Raw genomic sequence first — 16,367 nt, forward strand, 5'->3', positions numbered from 1 at the left:
GAAATTTACGTATTATCTTTGCAACTTTCCTCTCAATCTAAAACTATTCCAAAATAAACTTGTATTTTAAAAAATGGGCAAAGTACTTGAACAGACTCTTCACTAAAGAGGATATACAGATGGAAAATAAGCACATGAAAAGATATTTAACATCATTAGCCACTAGGAATGCAAATTAAAACAATGGGATACCACTAAATACCCATTAGAATAACTAAAATTAAAAATAATAGGGGCCGGCCCAGTGGCAGTTAAGTTTGCATGTTCTACTTTGGCGGCCCAGGGTTCGCTGGTTCAGATCCCGGGTGCAGACCTATACACCACTTGTCAAGCCATACTGTGGCAAGCATCCCACATAAGATAGAGGAAGATGGGCACAGATGTTAGTTCAGGGCCAATCTTCCTCACCAAAAACAAGAGGATTGACAGCAGATGTTAGCTCAGGGCTAATTTTCCTCCAATAAATAAATAAATTTATAATAATAAAAATAGGTGATGGTGAGGATAACACAGATCAACTGGAACTCTCATACTGTGTTGGAAGTGCAAAATGGTACAAACACTATAGAAAATAGATTGGCATTTTCTTATAAAGTTAAAGTGCAGTTACCATATTATCTAACAATCTCACTCCTTGGTACTTATTCCAGAGAATGAAAACCAATCTTCACTCAAAAATCTGTACACAGAGTTCATAGCAGCTTTAATTGTAATAGCCAAAAACTAGAAACAACCCAAATATCCTACAATGGGTGAAAAACAGTATGAGTGGTACCTCATACTGTGGAATACTATTCAGCAATTAAAAAGAACAAACTATTGATATACACAATTTGTATGAATCTCAAGAAAATTGTGCTGAGTGAAAAGAAGCTGATCTTAAAAGGTTAAATATTGTATGAATCTATTTATATAGCAATCTTGAAATAAAATTAGGGAGATGGAGAACTGATTAGTGTTTACCAAAAGTTAGGAATAGATGAGGAAGGAGTAGCATGGCTATAAAGGAATTAACAAAGGAGATGTTTGTGGTGATGGAATAGTTCTGAATCTTGATTATAGTGGTAGTTACCCAAATCTACACATGTGACAAAATTGTGTAGAACTATACACACATACACACAAATGTACAATTAAGTGCATCTCGAACTGAAAATCTGAGTACGTTCTATGAATTGTACCAATGTCATCTTAGTTTTGATATTGAACTATAGTTATGCAAGATATTAGTGATGGTGGAAATGGGTGATGAGTACATGGAACCTCCCTGTACAGTTTTTAAAATAATATATTTTTAATATACTTTATGTTTTAAAGCAATTTTAGGTTTACAGAAAAACTAAGTGGAAAGTATAGAGAGTTCCCATATTCCCCTGTCCCAACACATGCACAGCCTCCCCCACTATTAATATCCTCCACCAGAGTAGTGCATTTGTTACAATTGATGAACCTATATTAATACATCATCACCCCAAATCCATAGTTTACATTAGGGCTCATGCTTGGTGTTCTGACATATGTAAAATGACAAGAATCCATCATTATGGTAAAATACAGACTAGTTTTACTGCTCTAAAAATAGTCTGTGTCAACCTATTCTTTGCCCCCTCTCCCTTAACCCCTGGCAACCACTGATCTTGTTTACTGTCTTCATAGTTTGCCTTTTCCAGAATGTCATACAGTTGGAATAATACAGTATGTAGCCTTTTCAGATTGACTTCTTTCATTTACTAATATGTATTTAAGGTCCCTCTATATCTTTTTCATGGCTTTCTAGCTCATTTCTTTTTTAGCACTGATAATATTCCGTTGTCAGGATGTACTGTAGTTTATTTATCCATTCACCTACTGAAGGACATCTTGTTGCTTCCAGGTTTTGGCAATTAATGAATAAAGCTGCTATAAACATTCACGTGCAGGTTTTTATGTGGACATAAGTTTTCAACCCCTTTGAGTAAATGCCATGGAGCACAATTGCTGAATCATATGGTAAGAGTATATTTAGTTTTTTAAGAAACTGACAAACTGTCTTCCAAAGTGTATGTATAATTTTGTGTTCCCACATCAACGAATGAGAATTCCTATTGTTCCACATCCTCGCTAGCATTTGGTGTTGACAGTGTTTTGGATTTTCGCCCTTCTGATAGGTGTGAAGTAGTTTCTCACTGTGGTTTTAATTTGCGATTTTAAATATTTTCATGTACTTATTTACCATCTGTCTATCTTCTTTGATGTGGTATCTGTTCAGATCTTTTGCCCCTTTTTTCAGTCAGATTTTTTTCTTATTGTTGAGTTTCAAGAGTTCTTTGTGTATTTTGGATAACAATCCTTTATCAGATATTTCTTCTGTAACTATTTTCTCCCAGTCCATGGCTTGTCTTCTCATTCTCTTGGTAGTGTCTTTCACAGAGCAGAATTTTGTAATTTTAATGAAGTCCAACTTATCAATTTTTTCTTTCATGGATTGTGCCTATGGTATTGTATCTAAAAAGGTAATTGCCAAACCCAGGTTCATCTAGATTTTCTCCTGTTTTCTTCTAGTAGTTTTACAGTTGTGTGTTTTACATTTAGGTCTATGGTCCATTTTGAATTAATTTTTGTGAAGATGTAAAGGATGTATATATCCTTTTTTTTTCATGTACATATCCAGTTGTTCTAGCACCATTTGATGAGAAGAATGTCTTTGCTCCATTGTATTGCCTTTGCTCCTTTGTCAAATATAAGTTGACTATATTCATGTGGATGTATTTCTGGGCTATTTTTTTGTATTGAAGTGTAATTGACATACAATATCCTATTTCAAGTGTACATCAAACTGGTTCAATATTTATATACGTTAACCAATCACCATGATAAGTCTAGTTGCCATCTGTCACTATACAAAGTTAATAAAATATTATTGACTGTATTCCCTATGCTGAATATTATATTCCCATGACTTATTTATTTTATAACTGGAAGTTTGTACCTCTTAATCCCCTTCACCTATTCTGCCCAACCCCTAACCCCGCCCCACTCTGGTAACCACCACTTTGTTTCCTGTATCTATGAGTCTGTTTCTGTTTCGTTTTGTTTGTTTGTTTTGTTTTTTAGGTTCCACTTATAAATGAAATCATATGGTATTTTTCTTTCCCTGTCTGACTTATTTCACTTGGGATAATACCCTCTAGGTCCATCCATGTTTTCACAAATGGCAAGACTTCATTCTTTTTTATGGCTGAGTAATATTCCACTGTGTTTGTGTGTATGTGTGTGACATCTTATTTATCCATTCTTCTATCAATGGACACTTAGTTTGCTCCCATATCTTAGCTACTGTAAATAGTGCTGCAATGAATATAGGTGTGCATGTATCTTTTCAAATTAGTGTCTTCATTTTCTTTGATAAATATCAAGAAGTGAAAATGATGGATCGTCTGGTAGTCCTATTTTAAAAATTCTTAGGGACCTCCATACTGTTTTCCATAGTGGCTGCACCAATTTACATTCCCACTAACAGTGTGGGAGGGTTCCCTTTTCTCCACATCCTTGTTATTTTTTGTCTTTATTGGTAATAGCCTTTCTGACAGGCGTTAGGTGATATCTCATTGTGGTTTTAATTTGCATTTCTCTTATGATTAGTAACATTGAGCATCTTTTCATGTGCCTGTTGTCCATCTGTATGTTTTCTTTGGAAAAAATGTCTGTTCAGTTCCTCTACCCATTTTTTAATCCAGTTGTTTGCTTTTTTTTTTGATATTGAGCTGTGAAATTTCTTTGTATATTTTGGATATTAACCCCTTATCGGATGTATGATTTGCGAAAATCTTCTCTCGTTCAGTCGGTTGCCTTTTCTTTTTGTTGATGGTTTCCTTGGCTGTGAAAAAGCTTTTTAATTTGATGTAATCTCATTTGTTAATTTTTGCTTTTGTTGCCCTTGCCTGAGGAGACTGGTGCAAAAAAATATTGCTAAGATCGATGTCAAAGAGCTGAATGCCTATGTTTTCTTCTAGGACTTTTATGGCTTTAACCCATTTTGAATTTATTTTTGTATATGGTATAAGAGAGTGGTCTGGTTTCATTCTTTTGCATGTAGCTGTCCAGTTTTCCCAACACAATTTATTGAAGAGACTGTATTTTCCCCCATTGTATATTCTCCCCTCCTTTGTCATAAATTAATTGACCATATATGCATGGGTTTATTTCTGGGCTCTCTATTCTATTCTATTGATCTATGTGTCTATTTTCATGCCAGTACCATACTGTTTTGATTGCTCTAGGTTTGTAGTATAGCTTGAAATCAAGAAGGATGATACCTCCATCTTTGTTCTTTTTCAAGATTTCTTTGGTTATTTAGGGTCTTTTGTGATTCCATACAAATTTTAGAATTCTTTGTTCTAGTTCTGTGAAAAAATGCCACTTGTATTTTGATAGAGATTGCATTGAATCTGTAGATTGCATTGGGTAGTATGCACATTTTAACAATATTAATTCTTCCAATCCATGAGCATGGTATTTCTTCCCATTTATTTGTGTTGCCTTCAATTTCGTCAATGTCTTATAGTTCTTAGAGTACAGGTCTTTAACCTCCTTGGTTAAATTTATTTCTAGGTATTTTATTCTTTTTACTGCAATTGTAGAGGTGATTATTTTCTTAATTTCTCTTTCTGATGGCTCTTTATTAGTGTATAGGAATGTAACCAGTTTCTGTATATTTTGTATTCTGCAACCTTACTGAATTCAGTTATTCTAATAGTTTTTTGGTGGAGTCTTTAGGATTTTCTATAGATAGTATTATGTCGTCTGCAAATAATGACAGTTTTACTTCTTCCTTTTCAACTTGGATTCCTTTTATTTCTTTTTCTTGCCTAATTGCTCTGGCTAGGACTTCCAATTCTATGTTGAATAAGAGTAGCAAGAGTGGGCATCCTTGTCTTGTTGCTGATTTTAGAGGAAAAGCTTTCAGCTTTTCATCATTGAGTATGATGTTAGCTGTGGGTTTGTCATATATGGCCTTTATTATGTTGAAGTATGTTCCTTTTATAGCCACTTTGTTGAGAGTTTTTATTATAAATGTATGTTGAATTTTCTCAAATACGATTCTGCATTTATTGAGATGACCATGTGATTTTTATCCTTTGTTTTGTTAATGTGGTGAATCACATTTTTTGATTTGTGGATGTTGAACCATCCTTGCATTCCTGGAATAAATCTCACTTGCTTGTGGCAAATGATCCTTTTAATATATTTTAATATATTGTTGAATTCAGCTTGCTAATACTTTATTGAGGATATGCATCTATGTTCATCAGGGATATTGGCCTGTAATTTTCTTTTTTTTGTGGTGTCTTTGGTTTTGGTGTCAGGGTAATGCTGGCCTTGTAGAATGAATTGGAAAGCATTCCTTCCTCTTCAATTTTTGGAATAACTTGAGAAGGATAGGTATTAACTCTCCTTTAAATGTTTGGTAGAATTCACCTATGAAGCTGTCTGCTCCTGGACTGTGTTTTGGGGGAGTTTTTCTTATTACTGATTAATTTCATTGCTTATAATGGGTCTATTCAGATTTTCTATTTCTTTATGATTCAGTCTGGAAGATTGTGTGTATCTAGCAATGTATCCATTTCTTCGAGGTTTTCCAATTTGTTGGTGTATAATTGTTTATAGTAGTCTCTTAGGGTCCCTTGTATTTCTTTGGTGTCAATTGTAACTTCTCCTCTTTCATTTCTGATTTTACTTATTTGAGCCCTCTCTCTTTTTCTTGATGAGTCTGGCTAAAGGTTTTTCCATTTTGTTTATCTTTTTAAAGAACCGCTTTTAGTTTCATTGATCTTTTCTATTTTTTTTTTTTTTGGTCTCTATTTCATTTATTTCCACTCTGATCTTTATTATTTCCTCCCTTCTACTGACTTTGGGCTTTGTCCTTTTTCTAGTTCCTTTAGGTTTAAAGTTAAGGTGTTTGAGATTTTTATGTTTCTTAAGGTAGACCTGTATCACTATGAACTTCCCTTTTAGAACTGCTTTTGCTGTGTCCCATAGAGTTTGAAAAGTTGTGTTTCCATTTTTATGTGTCTGAAAGTATTTTTTGATTTCTTTGTTGATCCATGGGTTGTTTAGGAGCATGTAGTTTAGTCTACCCCAGCTCTTTTCATTTCTGTTTTTATGGAATATCTTTTTCCATCCCTTCACTTTTAGTCTTTGTGTGTCTTTAGATCTGGAGTGAGCCTCTTGTAGGCAGCATATAGATGGGTCTTGTTTTTCATCCATTCAGCCACTGTATGTCTTTTTATTGAAGCATTTAGTCCATTTACATTTAAGGTAACTATTAATAGGTATGTACTTTTTGCCATTTTCTTTGTTGTTTTCTGGGGGGTTTGTAGTTCTCTGTTCCTTTCCTTTTCTCTTGGTCTCTTCCATTGTGGTTTGATGGTTTCTTTAGTGTTATGTTTGGATTCCTTTCTCTTTATGTTTTTGTGTGTCTATTGTAGGTTTTTGGTTTGTAGTTACCCTGAGATTCATCTATATTGACTTATATATATATATAGCAGGATATTTTAAGCTGATACTTGCTTAAGTTCAAGTGCATTTTGAAAACACATTTTTACTCTCTCCCACATTTTGTTCTTGATGTCGTATTTTGCATCTTTTTATTTTGTATATCCTTTAACTACTTATTGTAGTTATAGTTGATTTTGCTACTTTTGTCTTTCAACTTTCCTATAGCTTTTTAAGTGGCTTATTTGCTGCCTTTACTATATATTTGCCTTTACTGGTGAGATTTTTTCTTTCACATTTTTTCTTATTTTTAGTTATGGCCTTTTCTTTTCCACTTAAAGATGACACTTTAACATTTATTATAAGGCCAGTTTAGTTGTAATGAGCCTTTTTAGTTTTTGCTTGTCTTGGACACTCTTTGTCTCTCCTTGAATTCTGAATGATAGCCTTGCCAGGTAGAGTAGTCTTGGTTGTAAGTTTTTGCCTTTAAGCACTTTACATATCTCCTACCACTCCCTTCTGATCTGCAAAGGTTCTACTGAAAAATCAGCTCATAGTCTTATGGGGTTTCCCTTGTATGTGACTAGCTGTTTTTATCTTGCTGTCTTTAAGATTCTCTCTTCATCTTTAACTTTTTCCATTTTAATTATAATATGTCTTGAGGTGGATCTCTTTAGTTTCATCTTTTGGGGACACTCTATGATTGCTGGAGATGGATGTCTGTTTCCTTCCCCAGGTTAGGGAAGTTTTCAGTCATTATTTCTTCAAATAAGTTTTCTGCCCCTTTCTTTCTCTCTTTGCGTTCTGGGACTCCTATAATATGAATGGTATTATGCTTAATGTTGTCCTGGAGATCCCTTAAACCACCTTTATTTTTTTAATTCTTTTTTTTTTTCTTTTTTGCCCTTCTGATTGGGTGATTTCCACTATTCTATCTTCCAGATCACTGATCCATTCTTCTGCATCATCTAATCTGCTGTTGATTCCCTCTAGTGTATTTTTCATTGCATTTATTGTGTTCTTCAGCTCTGATTGGTTCTTTCTTCTATTTTCTAACTTTGTTGAAGTTCTGCGTTCCTCCATTCTTCTCCTGAGTTTGGTGAGCATCTTTATGACCATTACTTTTAACTCTTTATGAGGTAACTTACTTATCTCCATTTCATTAGGGTTTTGGAGGAGTATCTTGTTATTTCATTTAGGATATATTCCTTTCTATATTTTGTTTGACTTTCTGTGTTTGTTTCTATGAATTAGGTAAAACAGCTACTTCTCTTGGCCTTGAAGGAGTGGCCTTATATAGGAGTGTCCCACGTGTAGACTGCATGTGCAAGGCTGCTTTGGCAGGCCAGTTGGAACTGGAGCAGGCAAAGGTCAGGGGGATCCCAAGATGTGTTGCACCAGGGCCACCCCAGCACAACAGCTGGGGCTGGAACAGGCACAGGCCAGGGGGTCCTGGGGCATGCTGCACTGGGGAAGCCCCAGTGCGGTGGCTGGAGCTGGTGCAGGTGTGGGTCTGGAGGTCCCGGGGTATACCATGCCACAGCCACCCCAATAGGATGGCTGGAGCTGGTGTCAGTGTGGGTGGTGGGGCCTGGGGCACACTGCACTGGGGCTATCTTGCGGGGATGGCTAGAGCTTGTGTGGGCAAGGGGCCCAGGGCAGGCTAAGGCAGCCTTGGCAGGTTGGCTAGAGTACCTGGACCATGCTCCTTTCCACGCTATCAAGGTTTAGGGGAAATGCAAAAATGGCACTCACTGGTGCCGCCAAACCCAGGGTGAGTTCCAGCAGTTTCCCACCTGTTTGGCAAATGCTCGGGGTTTGTAAATGGATTTTCTTCATATATGGTCTAGGTGGGCTTTAAACCACTGTTTTTTTGCTATACCTAGGGTGGGCAAGACTGCATGTGGCCCCTCCATGATATCCCTCTCTGCTGCAGGTCACTGCATCGGGGTTGGGGCTCCTATTGATACCGTGTCTCTTCTCTCTTACTGGTATCTATGTGGTCCCTCTATTAGTTGTGCAGCAGCTGTTCATTCAGTCCTCACTTCTTCAGGAGGACTTGCTCTAAATGTAGTTGCAGATTTGGTGTATCCATGGGAGGAGGTGAGTTCAGGGTCTTCCTACGCCACCATCCTGGATCCTCCTTCTGGCTTCTCTATTCTGTTCCATTGATCTGTTTGTCTATTATTTTTTACCAATACCACACTGTTTACATTGCTTTATCTTTACAGTAATTCTTGAAGTCGGGTAGCATTAGTCCTCTCACTTTGTTCTTCTCCTTCAATATTGTGTTGATTATTCTGGGCCTTTTGCGTCTCTATATAAACTATATAATCAGTTTGTCAATATACACAAAATAACCTGGTGGAATTTTGATTGGGATTGTGTTGAATCTATAGATCAAGTTGGGAAGAACTCACATCTCAACAATATCAAGTCCTATCCATCAATATGGAATATCACTCCATGTGTGCTTCAGTTTCTTGCATCAGTAAAGAAAATTTTTTGTAGTTTTGTAGTTTTCCTCATCTAGATCTTATACGTACTTTGTTAGATTTATACCTCAGTATTTCATTGTTGAGTAATAATGTAAATGTTATTGTTTTTAATTTCAAATTCCATTGCTAGTATATAGGAAAGTTTTTGTCCCATGTGAATGCTCACCAAAGGGTGACCTCAGCAGAGGAGAATTTTAACAATCAAGTGGATAGCATGACCTGTTCTGTAGATAACAGTCAGCTTCTTTCCCAGCCACCTCTGTCATCACCTAATGAACTCATGGACAAAGTAGCCATAGTGGCAGGGATGGAGATTATGCATGAGCTCAGCAACGTGGACTTCCAGTTACCAAGGCTGACCTAGCTACAGCCAATGCTGAGTGCTCACTATGACATCAGCAGAAACCAAGGGATGCCTCTGCCCAAACTACCATCAGTGGATTTACAGAATGCCTTATCTACCTTCATGGTATTTTACAGAGCATTGCTTTTCATCAAGGAACTCATTTCATAGCAAATGAAGTGTGGCAATGGGCCAGTGCTTATGGGATTCACTGGTCTTACCATGTTCTCCACCATCCTGGAGCAACTGAAGATATAGATATATAAAATTATTAATTTTTGATTCATGTTAGCATAGTATATCTTTCTCCATCCCTTTAACCTATATATGCATTTATACTTAAATTGGGTTTCTTGTAGACAACTTAGTTTTAAATCTCTTTAAAAGATAATTGATGACTGGAAACACCCCCAAATATTAATCAAAGAGTGAATAAACAAATTTTCGCAAATCCACACAATAGAATACTCCTCAGCAATAAAAAGAAATGAGCTCTTGATACATACAACAACATGGCAGAATCTCAACTGATGGATATATTCATTGTTTTTACTGTGATGATTAAGAACAGATTAGTGGTAGTCAGTTTTAAATATGTGCTATTTATTGTATGTCAATTATATATCAACACTGTTAAAGCATAACATTACATAATATAAAAATCAGCCTTAGCCTTCTTAACCAAATAATTTTAACACAATATATTAGGAGATTTTTTTTTTCAGGAAGATTAGCTCTGAGCTAACATTTGCCGCTAATCCTCCTCTTTTTGCTGAGGAAGATTGGTCCTGAGCTAACATCTGCTGCCAATCCTCCTCTTTTTGCTGAGGAAGACTGGTCCTGAGCTAACATCCATGCCCATCTTTCTCTACTTTATAATGTGGGACGCCTACCACAGCATGGTGTGCCAAGTGGTGCCATGTCTGCATCTGGGATTTAAACTGGTGAACCTTGGGCCGCCTAAGCGGAACATGCATACTTAACCACTACGCCACTGGGCCAGCCCCTATATTAGGAGATTTTTCCTCTCAAAGGATTAGTTTCTAATTATTTATTATAGGTTTTCATATATCACTTAGAAAGCATATACTGTATGCACAGTTCATTATGGAAAGAAGATTCAGACACAGGAGCATTAAGAAAAAGTGATTATTAACTTGCATGAGTTTTACAAAGAGGTTCAGATTTTGAAGACTGGCTCACTGAATGTAAAATACAATAGGTGTTTCAAACAGAAAACCCACAAGCTTTTTCAAGGTTACGGTAAAGTTGTTCATACTGGGTGGGACGGGGGGAGGGTATCATTTTACCCACCTGATTATTATATCTCTAGATATCAGTATGCAAATATCAGGGATAAAAACGTTTTTGTTGAGAAATGAGTAATTTAGCAACTCAAGATTTCATCTCTTTAAAGACTATAGTTAGATCAACTTCTTTCTTTTCACTTTATCTCAGGATGCACCGTGCTTTTTTTCTCTCTCTCTCCTGCTTCTTAATGTAGAACTTGATGTGAGAATTTACTGATATGGCTTAGGGCAAGGTGTCAGTTTACTTCTTCAGGATGAATCCGGATATAATGGCATTTTAATATTATAATTTATTGTTATTTTGAGTTCTGGTCCAAGATGGCAACCTAGGAGGCTCCTGACCTCACCTCCACCTGTGGACACACCAAATTACAGCTATGTGAGGAGCAATTCCCTCTTAAAGGAAACCAGAAACCAGCTGAGTGACTCCCATACATTGGACAAACAAGAAAATACCCACATGAAAATGGATATTGGCACACCCTCAATTACTAGGAGACACTAAGAACAGAAAAGGTGGCTTGGACAATTGCACAAGTTCAAGAGACCAACAAGAGCTTGGGCCAGGCTGAGTGATAGGGTTCATTTCCTACACAAGACCACTCCATCAAGACTGAGAGGTGGCTGTTTTATCTATTGTGTAGAAACCAACACAGAGAGTCAAGGACGATGAAGAAACAGAGGGATATATTCTAAATAAAATAACAAGATAAAACTCAGGAAATGGACCTTAATGAAATAGAGATAAGTACATTACCTGATAAAGAGTTCAAAATAATAGTAATAGGGGCCAGCCCAGTGGTTCAGCGATTAAGTGCACATGTTCCACTTCGGTGGCCCGGGGTTTGCCGGTTCTGATCCCAGATGCAGACATGGCACCAGTGACTTGCCACAACATGCTGTGGTAGGCGTGCCACATATAAAAAGTAGAGGAAGATGGGCATGGATGTTAGCTCAGGGCCAGTCTTCCTCAGTGAAAAGAGGAGGATTGGCAGCAATTGGCTCAGGGCTAATCTTCCTCAAAATAAATAAATAAATACAAAATAATAGTAATAAAGATGCTCACTGAGGTCAGGAGAAAAATGTATGAACAAATAAGAATTTAAACAGAGAAATAGAAAATATGAGAAGGTAGCAAACAAAAATCACAGACCTGAAGAATACAATAACTGCACAGAAAAATTTAATAGAGAGGTTCAACAGCAGACCAGGTGAAGCAGAAGAAAGGATCAGCAAGCTTGAAGACAAAGCAGTACATTTCATGTGGTCAGAGAAGCAAAAAGAAAAAAGACCGAAAAATGGTGAAGATAAGGGACTTAAGAGACAACATCAAGTGGACCAATATTCGCATTATAGCGATCACTGAAGGGAAAGAAAGAGAGAAAGAGAAGAAAACACGTCTATCAAAGCACCACGATGTACACTTTAAATATCTTACCATTTTATGTCAATTATACCTCAATGAAGCTGAAATTTTAAAAATAAATAATTATTATTCCAATTTAAAACATTCTACTCATCAGTGACAAAGCCTATGGCAGTGTTTTCAGCAAGAGATTATTTTCCCAGACACTGCAAGTTTGGTCCCAAATAGTTTTTAAACATTCACTTAAATGAAGTAGAAATTAAACTTGAAAAAACAGACTGGGGTAATTATTGAGAAATAGGCAGAAATTCTTTGAAACTTTGGATTTCAGAGACTCAACATTAAACAAGAGTTTTAAACCTGCACTCATTTACAGTATTTTAGCTTTGAAAGCTTTTCTATAAAAGAATCAAATTAAAACTGGGAATAAAAATTAAGCTGACTTCAAGGGGAAGTCTATGACTCAGTCCCTCTGGGTCTTCAGCTTAAAATTCTTCAGAAAAGTGCCCCAAAAAATGAGAGCTTAAAAACTTCAAAATTGTGAGCAAAAAAGTAGAGAAAGATGAAATAGCTTATTCTTTGTTTGACATTCAAAAACACTGAAATAAAAACAAACTAAAAATTTTGTAAACCTCAGTTTTGGTGAGTATGATGGCAAAGATGTCCTGCTGTACCAGGCCAGCAGTGTAGCACAGCTGCTAGCATCTAGGCCCCAGTGTCATCAATGCTGAGCCACTGACATAGTGTCTTAACTAAAACAAAACTCAACTTGGTGTGGTTGGGCATTGTTCTGGCTGCAAAGCTTCTGAGTTCTCACAGATACTCCCTGAGATTTTGAGCTGCCTAATATCTCTTTTTTAAATTTTTTATTTTTTGGTGAGGAATATTGGCCCTGAGCTAACATCTGTTGCCAATCTTCCTCTTTTTTTTCTCTCCCCAAAGCCCCAGTACATGGTTGTATATCCCAGTTGTAAGTCATTCCAGTCCTTCTGTGTGGGATGCCACCACAGCATGGCTTGATGAGCAGTATGTAGGTCCACACCCAGGATCTGAACCGGCAAACCCTGGACCGCCAAAGCAGAGCATGCAAACTTAACCACTCAGCCACGGGGCAAACCCCCCTAATATCCTTTAATAAATACTTTTCCTGCTTAAACAAATTAATCAAGCAAACAACCAACATTAAGTCAATCAACAAACCAACTTGCCCTCCAACCAGGATTATAAACAATGATTAAGAAGGGAGAGAGGGAAGAAGAGTTATCTCTTAACTATAAAAGTAGGGTAAGGTAATGTGGGCTTTCAAACATTTTGACCAATTGTTTGATATTGGTTGTATTTTTATATGGTTAAGTGCAAAGTCTTTTTATTTCATTTATTTTCAACTTTTTACAATCCAAATGCTTATTTTAACTTAGTATTAAGTTCAACATTTATTTCAGCATAGAATCACCCTCTGTGGCATAAGCATAACACTAATTTTCATTTTCTAGGAATTGTATGGTGTATTTAAAAGTTTGCATAACAAGATTAGTTTACCAAGTATTAAATTAAATCTTCATTTACATTCTTCTATAAAGCTTTGGCAAGGACTATGTTAAAAATAATTTCAATTGGATTCAATAAGCTATTTTTCAGTAAATCACTATTGTACCTTACTTTATATAATAAATACACTAAATCAAATTTTGATTTAAAGGCATAAGAGAATCAGCTAATTTAAAGAAACTTGTATTTTTTAAAATTTGGGAATCTTTCTGTAAAATAAAAAATAATTTCCCTTTTGCTTTAATTTATTTATTGTTATAAGGTTGAATTTTTTAGAATATTGAATTTTCTCTACATGACATAGAGCTCTACAACTGGGCTAAAGCACCTTTGTAATAAAAGCACAGTTGTAGCAAGCAGAAACCTTCCTAGTTATGTTATGCAGAAAGTGATTTAATACAAGAAATTAGGTGCTTATTAAATCATTGAAAGATTGGAGAAGTAAACTTTAAGCTTGGCCTACAGGTATTTTCAGAGTAAGGCCACCAAACAGGCACACCCAGGGAGCAGACACATTTGCTACTGTTAGAAACAGAGAATCAGAAGACTACTGCCAATCAATTGCTGAACTGGAGAGCATATTGTTGTAAGATCAGGAATCTACTACAACTGCCCCTTGACATACAAAAAGCTTGTGACTGGACACTGGAATGTTGCTTTCAAAACAAAATGAAGTCTCCATTGCAATAACACTAGAAAGCAACAGAAATATGGCTTTCATCCCATTTTGAAAATCATTTGCCAGGCTTTTTGAAGCCATGAGCCACTATGTAAAAGAGGTCACCATGCTGTGAGGAAGCCCAAGCCTCCTGAAGAGGCCCCCATTGACAGTCCAGATTGAGCCCAGTCTCTGCGTCATGCTAGCCCAGGCCTGTGAGTAAAGAGGCCTCCAAAGGATTCCAAGCCTCCAGTCATGCAAGAATTTCCAACCAATGTCCCAGACATCGTGGATATAATATCCCCACCTTGCCTCAGCCTAAGTTCTGGCCCTAGTTTACATCATTAACATTTGGAGTGTTTTTTTATGCAACAAGCTAACCAAAGCACATAATTTCATGAGTATTTTATAAGTGTCAGCCAGCATTTCAGAAACATTTTTAAAGGTTATAATACTCTATTATATGATATATACCGCAATTTACCTAAAACTTTATGCTCAATTGTAAAAGATAGCTGGTTTCCAATTTTTATAACTTAAACTACAGTGAATGGTTTTATCAATAGAGGTTTTGGTTTTTCTTTTCTGATTTAGCATTATTTCTCTGTCATAAATTTCCAGAATGACTATGTCTGGGCCTTGACCAAATTTCTTTCTAAATGTTTTGTATCGATTCATTTCTATCTTGAATATTTAGCACAGTAAAAAAAAAGTTTTTTAAAAAGCAAATTCACTTTCATATATTTAAAAAATTTAATTACAAAAATAAATCCTTTAAGTTAACCAGCCCTATTGAAAACAGAAGAATATGGTCAAAAACTCCAGGTTGCTCATGTAGGATAACATCAGCCAGACCTCATGAGTAAAACATGAGAAGCTGGGGAAAATTGGCTCCTGGAGCAGCTAGGGGGTGGAGGGGTGATGGGGGGGTGAAGACCAGCATCCAGCATGCTGAGTAATCTAATAACTGATAATTCTCTGTTATAAGCTGCAATGAAACAGTATTCACATGAAACAGCCACCAAAAGATGGTAATAGCCAGGTGAGGGCTTTGGCTTAGCAAGTCCAAAGAGTCCTGGCTAAGGGAACAAATTTTACTCTTCTCAGGTTCTGGACCTAACTAAGAGGGTGTGAAGAGGGCTGGAATCCACCCCACATTCCTCTGGACCAGCAGTGAGCCCTAGAACAAGGCAACACATCTGTGGAAGGGGCAACTTTTCCTAAACGATGTACCCAGATGGGGGTTATTTTTGCAATTTGTACCCCCAAAGTCATTGCCATTTTCTTATTCACGCTAAGTCCTTGTTAGTGCCAGCTGTTGCCATCCAATTTATAAGGCTATTTATAAGTGAGAAAATCTGGATTAGAATCCTGCCTCCATGAATGCTACTTATGTAATATTAGACAATTTTCTAAACCCTTTTTTCTGAGCTGCAGTTTCCTCATCTGCAAAATCAGGATAATAAAGCACCTACCTTGCAGGGTTGTTGTGAAGATTAAATGAGTCATATGTATAAAGTGCCTGGCATTTAATATTCAATACATGTTAACTCCCGTTTTTTAAAAATAGTAAAACACACTAGTGCATTCAAATGGTGAAACCTGATTCTCATCCTTGCACTAGCCGCAAGGGAATACAGGAAATGTACAATTTTAAGCTTCAAACTTTACAATACAGAAAGGCTGTAACGGAGTAGGTACTGACTGCCAGTTCCCCTTGTCCAACATGGATATTAAACATGATTCTTCTCCATTTAATTCTATTGTCCTTTGAATGACCAAAGAAGCACACTTTAAAATGCATTCTGAATATTGCAGAACTATGAGATACTGTTTCAAATACTATTTGTTAGCATTAAGAAAAAGAAGACATGTTTTCCATGCAATTATTTCCAAGCTTTTAAGTTACATCAAACCAGTAAACTCACAAGCTCTAAATAAACAAGTCTGTGTTGTCTTAGACATGAGCAGTTTTAATACTGTGGAACAAGAATGACAATCATAATTTTTGTTCAGAGTTTACCACATCCCAGAAAGTGTTCTGGCCTGTGACGTGTATTGTCAGAAAAACCTCCATGAGGTAGACAATCAGATTCACAGTTTACAGAAGAGGAAACTAAAGCTTGAAGACTTCAGTAATTTGTACAACTGGTAAATGGTGGAACTAGCT

General features: G+C 36.5%; 1 protein-coding gene across 7 annotated transcripts in view; it reads left to right on the top strand.

The window, feature by feature from the left end:
* The window catches only part of STXBP5L (syntaxin binding protein 5L), a 355,119-nt gene that overhangs the window by 309,810 nt on the left and 28,942 nt on the right, over positions 1–16,367 (top strand). The window lies entirely within an intron of this gene.

This window comes from Equus asinus, chromosome 5 (genome assembly GCF_041296235.1).
Source record: "Equus asinus isolate D_3611 breed Donkey chromosome 5, EquAss-T2T_v2, whole genome shotgun sequence".
Classification (NCBI taxonomy): domain Eukaryota; kingdom Metazoa; phylum Chordata; class Mammalia; order Perissodactyla; family Equidae; genus Equus; species Equus asinus.